This window comes from Chlorocebus sabaeus, chromosome 1 (genome assembly GCF_047675955.1).
Source record: "Chlorocebus sabaeus isolate Y175 chromosome 1, mChlSab1.0.hap1, whole genome shotgun sequence".
NCBI lineage: Eukaryota > Metazoa > Chordata > Mammalia > Primates > Cercopithecidae > Chlorocebus > Chlorocebus sabaeus.
In genome coordinates this window covers 84,535,748-84,542,808 of record NC_132904.1, presented here as the reverse complement: position 1 = coordinate 84,542,808, position 7,061 = coordinate 84,535,748, and the positions used below count along the sequence as shown (strand labels likewise).

The 7,061-nt window shown below is 37.3% G+C and overlaps 1 pseudogene; it reads right to left on the bottom strand.

Moving 5' to 3' along the window:
* Window positions 1-2,102: 2,102 nt before the first annotated feature.
* Window positions 2,103-4,145, bottom strand: LOC103248186 (zinc finger CCHC domain-containing protein 9-like; annotated as a pseudogene).
* Between the last annotated feature and the right edge of the window lie 2,916 nt (window positions 4,146-7,061).

The following is a 7,061-nucleotide window of genomic DNA, read 5'->3' as shown; positions in this document are numbered from 1 at the left end:
CTGATGAGCTTATGATAGTTTTCATTTCCTTTTTATATGCATCTGCATTTTCCAAATACTTATCAATAAGCATGTGCTATTGTTATAATCAGACAAACATATAAAAGACAAAAAGTCATAGAAGTCCAGCTCAAATGTAACCTCTTCCATTAAATATTTCCTGAACTCTCCAATCCCTGGTGTTCTTGGCCTCTACAATCCTCAGGACATAGTAATCATGTCTGAAACCATGCATAGTACTGAACCCTATATTGATTACAATACTGCGATGTTGGATTTGTGGGTACAACCCATTTGTGTCATTTAGCTGTGTTCCTCTTGGACCAACATCCTTAGCTCCCATTGCCCTGCCCAATGTAAGGTGAAGGAATATGGTATTCTGAAGAAGGTGGAGCAATAGGAAGATAAATAGGGAGGAAGTTAAGAGAAGAATGTGAATCTGCCAATGTATCAGCAGAAAATCAGAAACAAGATCCTGTTTAGTTCCTAAAAATGACTCCAAAAATGTATTTTTCACTTGAAAACAGTACAAACTTTAGCTTCAAGAGAATGTCCTAGAATTTACTGCTGGCTGCATTTGAGGTCATTGAGGCACGCCTTTAAATTACTTCCGTAAATTCACAGGATGAAGTTCAAGAGTTTGAGAGATACAAAAGAGACCTATGGAAAGGTAAAGAAATAAGAGATTTACACAGGTAAAGAAATGAGATGAATAACCACATTGAAAACACAAAATTAAAACCCCAGCTCCCGAATGGGCTAATCAGTCTCTTAACCTATTTTCACTCTGCACTTCCCTCTGGCTTCTATGTAATGCAACTTTAGTAGGACCCAGGGAGGAATCACAACAGCCTGTATAAAGATACCCTGACTGTCTTCCAATAAATATGTAAAATCAATTATCCAAATGTGAACTGGACTTCAATATAGACGCTCAGACAGACTGCACACAAATTTCCAAGATGGCATTATTGCACTGTGCAATTTTGGAACTATTCTTCAGATCTGCTCATAGCCTAGGGTCCTATATCTTCTTTTGTGTTTGTATTTAACCTTTCAGAAGAGGCAAAAATATTATTCAAAACAATATTTGGTGAATATGATTGAGCCTTATTACTTCTGAAAGAAAAGAAGGAAATCAAGAAGTCTGGATATTTTGTTAAGTGTACAAAGCGGGAAGGGAACTAGAATTTGCTTTCTGTGATATTAGATGTTTTTTTCAGTTCTCTCAGCTAAACTTTAAGATCTTTATAAGGAAGACATCAATTTCTCTGTTTTACAGACCTAAAAGCTAAAGTTCAGGCAGTTGAATAACTCTCTAAAGGCCCCACAGATGAGTAGCAGAGCTGGAACCCAAAGTCCATTTTTTTATTGCATCTCAATGACTGGAGATGAGTTCTAAAGAAAGAGTCTATAACAATGTTGTTCTTTGGGGAGCAAAGTCATCTCTCCAAGAAGACAGTCAACACTGTAGTCAGAAGGAGAAAAACAACTGAATACCGGGACATATTGCCGGTATATAAAGAATTATTATACATAACCAGAATGAATGAGAAAATAATGGTGCCTGTTAATCTGGGAAAACTGAACAATAATTCAATGTAACTGAACAAATAAATATTGGTATTGCTCTTATCAAATAAATAATATCCATCAATGGAGACAAAGATGTTTTACCATCAAATTCATATAAATTAAAATATTTTGTTACATACTTATATGTAAATAACTGTCTTTTTTTATATATAACGAAATATATATATTTCGAATATATATAATATTCGAATTATATATAATCGATATAATGAAAACTACCCCTTTGTTTAGGGGTCTTTTATATTTATGCATAATTTTGCTTTTATTAAAGATGACTGTTACAATCAGGTATATAACCACTTAGTTATATCTATGTTCTGCCTCTTAAAACATGTTCTTAGATAAACCATTTAATCATCTTATTCTTTTCTTCAATTTTCTCCGAACAGTGGTAGAAGTATTATTTGATGGACAGAATAAAGGAAACTGTTTTTGACCACACCAAGATCATACTGATATCTATGGTATAGTCCTGGCTACAAGGAAGCCCAACTCTAACTTGTGAGATGGGCCTAGTTTAGGAAGTAACAATGAGGTGGTAACATAGTGCTAGTTGTTACCAAAAATTAACAACTTTAGGTATTTCTGTTTTGGGTTTCTGCAGTTTAGGTGCATGCAAAATTTCTTCATAGTCTGCACTCATTCCCTTTGCCCAGCCACTGACTGTGACCATTCGATCTGAATTCTGACTTTAAGGGCAATCTTTCTTTAAATGTTTCACAGAGCCACAAAGTTTGCAACCACCACCCTCAGCATAGAGTCCTTTGGGATTATCAGGACAAGATCTAGACAGGCTCCCCATTTCTCCGCAAACAAAACATGTTGCAAAAAGAAATTCACCAAGACCCGGGTGTACTTTAGCCTTACATTTGGTTGTTTCATGCTCTGTGGACCCACACCTGTAACATTCCAGTGCCCGCATCTTGATTTTCAAGGGCAGCAGGGCAATCTGCAATTCCATGACGTGATTTTCTACAATGGAAACACACCATTGTGTTTTTCTTTGCCACTTGTCTTTTTCGTCTTCTTCCTTCCCATCGACCGGCCTTTTTTTTTTTTTTTTAAATTATACTTTAAGTTCTAGGGTACATGTGCACAACGTGCAGGTTTGTTACGTATTTATACATGTGCCATGTTGGTGTGCTGCACCCATTAACTCGTCATTTACATTAGGTATATCTCCTAATGCTATCCCTCCCGACCCCCTCCCCACAATAGGACCTGGTGTGTGATGATCCCCTTCCTATGTCCAAGTGATCTCATTGTTCAATTCCCACCTATGAGTGAGAACATGCGGTATTTGGTTTTCTGTTCTTGCGATAGTTTGCTGAGAATGATGGTTTCCAGCTGCATCCATGTCCCTGCAAAGGACACAAACTCATCCTTTTCTATGGCTGCATAGCATTCCATGGTGTATATGTGCCACATTTTCTTAATCCAGTCTGTCACTGATGGACATTTGGGTTGATTCCAAGTCTTTGCTATTGTGAATAGTGCTGCAATAAACATACGTGTGCATGTGTCTTTATAGCAGCATGACTTATAATCCTTTGGGTATATTCCCGGTAGTGGGATGGCTGGGTCAAATGGTATTTCTAGCTCTAGATCCTTGAGGAATCGCCACACTGTTTTCCACAATTGTTGAACTAGTTTACAATCCCACCAACAGTGTAAAAGTGTTCCTATTTCTCCACATCCTCTCCAGCACCTGTTGTTTCCTGACTTTTTAATGATTGCCATTCTAACTGGTGTGAGATGGTATCTCACTGTGGTTTTGATTTGCATTTCTCTGATGGTGAGTGATGATGAGCACTTTTTCAAGTGTCTGTTATCTGTATGCATGTCTTCTTTTAAGAAGTGTCTGTTCATATCCTTTGCCCACTTTTTGATGGGGTTGTTTTTTTCCTGTAAATTTGAATGAGTTCTTTATAGGTTCTGGATATTAGCCTTTTGTCAGATGAGTAGATTGCAAAACTTTTCTCCCATTCTGTAGGTTGCCTCTTCACTCTGATGGTAGTTCCTTTTGACTGTCTTTCTTTAAAGCAACTGCAATTTCCTCCCTTACTTCCTTACTGTCTGTGGCTATAATTTGCCCATTATGAACCATCTGTGAATTCTGTCTCAGGTATTCCATGACTGCATTCACATCTTTAAGTACTCTTTTTTCTCTTTGTTATTTTTGTGTTTTCCTTGGCGTTTGTCATTTTTAAGGGATAGCCTATTGGCTTTAAGTTGTTTACACTTTGGTAGGTTCTGGCTTGTTCCCTCAAAGGATCCCTTCTTCATGTCCTCCCATGGTGTTATAGGCAAAGGTCTCTTGTTACATGCAGTACTAACTCGTGCCCACCTGGTCATAATTTCATCAGAGGTACCTCACTGTGCTGCCGCGCAACTTCTTACCACCAACTGTCTTATTTTTAACAGAGATATGAATGATTTAATAAGTAAGGTTATTTTCTCCCTAACCAATAAATAAATGAGAAGCATGTATTTAAAGAAGGGACATCACATTGCCAGTTTGCCCTGAGTCCTCACCAGACATAGTTCAGCTATGGTTTGTGTCATATTTAATTCGTTGGAGTTCCTACAGCATGCTGTTCTGCATCTCTCCACATCTGTCCTCTGTATTCCCTTTGTTGGAAATGCCTGCCTCATTCCAACTCACCCCTTATGTTTCTGTGTTTAGATTAAGTGTTACCTTCCCCAGGCGACCTCCTCTGCCATCCTCCGACTACAGATTGGATCAATTGTCCTTTATCAGGGCTCTGAAGCAACATAATAACATATCAGTTCAATTGTATTTAACATAAATTTATTAAACAGATAACTCAAAAAATAAATGAGTGAACATTGGTTCATGTAAATTCCTTTGTACTTAGTGTTAATAAAGCTATCCTGTATCTCTTAAGAGACCTAGGCCTTTCTCTTTATGTCAATATGCAAAATAAATTTTACTTCATGATGGCACAATTCTCTTTTCTTAGCAAAACAGCACAATGTAAATGCAGTTATTTTATTAAATAAGAATTAATGTCAAAGACACACCTTCCAACCTAGATTTAAAGATTCTAAATGCTCAGGAATCTAATTCTCTGGAGGTCTCTAAACTGTGATTACAAACACTTAGTTGTGGTATTTATCACCTCTAAATATTCCATGTTCCTGTGCATTCTAATTTTGACTTTTTTTTCCTCTGAAATATTCCCTTTAGTTGACTCAAGCAATGGCAGACAGATGTAACTGAGGACTCATTCCTTAGAATTAAAAAACAGACAACAACACAGGTGTCAAAAAATAGAAAAAAACAAAGTAAATTATAGTTACTGAGATTTTTTTTACAAAGCTGTTCAATGTCCTAAGATCAGAGCAACTCAAATGTGAATATATGAAAACATCTCAAAGGCGTTATATCATAGTGTTTTTGTCACATATTGTAGCAATGCATGAGTGCTGTGGTATGCTATTTGGCCAGGCTGCTGGAATTTGATAGATTCTACCTGAAAGTGTCACAATCTTCAGGGGAGGAAAACCAAATGCTTGCTCTTGGGTACAAGTTTTGGTTTTGTCACTATCACCTGTGTCACCTTAGTCAACTCATTTTAACTTTTAAATGTTAGCTTACTTACTTGTACTGCAGAGATAATTCTATCTTCCTTAGAAGTTTCTATAAAAATGAACTGAGAAAATGAATATTTGGGTGCCACAAAATAAATATATGGGTGCCACAAGAGAGGGTTAGCTGTTTCCTTTGCAATGTAGGGATATTTTGGGGGAAAAAGATCCAAATGCTATTGCCATCACTCCACAAACAAAGACTTTATAACGACAACAAGAATGCATTCACCACAACACTGTGAATCTTCTCTACCAATGTTCCTCCCTTCTCCATCCTTCTTTTCACAGACATAGCTCTGCTATACGAAAACAAGGTCTCTAAGCTCCTTCTATTCATTCTCTTTTTCCTCCTCCCCCTCATGGTTAGGTGAAACTTGCATTCCCAGATACTTGTATTTTGTGAACCCATATTATTATTTTAATGGAGGACTAAGAGGGTTAGCTGTTTCCTTTTCAATGTAAGGATATTTTGGGGGAAAATATCCAAATGCTATTGCCATTACTCTACAAAGAAAGACTTTTTAACGACAGCAAGAAGAATATAATCTCAGAAAAAAATGGCTATTTAAGTTAAATATGTTTAATTTAAATTTTTATTGTGAAAAATTAACTACTGGTGTTAATTTCCTTTTTCTCATTGTACCCAGTGACTGGTGGCAATTTTATTGGGAACCAGCACTTATCTGCACGCTAGCATATGGACCAATAGACCCCAGAAGTCCCATCTCCAGGTAGACATCTCCTAGGCACAGCAATGGCAGGACATTACAGAGCCCAGGTGCCTAGGTGACTGGGCAAGTCTTCTCAAAAACTAAGGAAGCTGAGTAAGGAGAGTTGTGTGGCTTTACTTGCCTCAAATATGTCAGGAGTAATACCTTGTAACAGGGATGCCCTTTAGTCTTTCAGAGTAAGTGCTAAATGAGTATTTTATTTGGGAGGTAGGAAGGGATAAAGAGAGAGAGAGAGAGATTTCCAAGTAGCATTTGAAGACTCCCAATTCCTCTACAATGGCTTAGGCTGAACTACAATATGGATGCATTTGTTGCTATGGGTATGTATTTGTGCATGTGTTTACTTGTGTAAGTGTGAGTGCATGTGGATGTGAGTGTGTATATGCACACAGGGTTGAAGCACAGTTATTAAGCACATCTGATTTTGCCAATACCTTCAGGTGCTAACCTTCCCTCAAAACGAGCTTTCTTTCAAGTTGATAGGTGCAGCAACACCACCATGGTACATGTATACCTATGTAACAAACCTGCAAGTTCTGCACATGTATCCCAGAACTTAAAGTAAAATTAAAAAATAAAACAGCTGTCTTTAATGCATGCTATAATATGGGAATTAGAGGCTCTATGAGAAAACTATGGTTTTCAAATCAAACACTGAATTCCAAATGTTCTCATACATCAAAGAAGACCTAAGGCTAGCCCATGTGGCTTAAAGGTGACAGTGTATTATCAAAGAACTAAATAACTGACCGTGGTACTGAAGGGATTAAACATTCTTTCCCTGTCTCAGCCTTCAAGTGGCAGGTCACTGCTGAAGACTTGAAGGAAGAGAGATTGGACCCTTTAAGATATTTAGTAAGTTCTGTCACCACAGTTTGTATATATTCCCCTACTATTGAACTGAGATTGCTAATAAAATCAGACAAATCAAGGTTTAAATTGTAGCTTTGGCATGTGTGAACTCGGGCAAGTTATTTACTTTCTCTGGGCCTCAGCTTCTGCATCTGTGAAATGGGCCATCACAGTGGATTATCTCACTTACAATGAAGGATAATTGTGAAAATTAGAAATAATAAATCTGAAGAGCCTGTCATAGTGCCTGCCACATCATCAAAGATT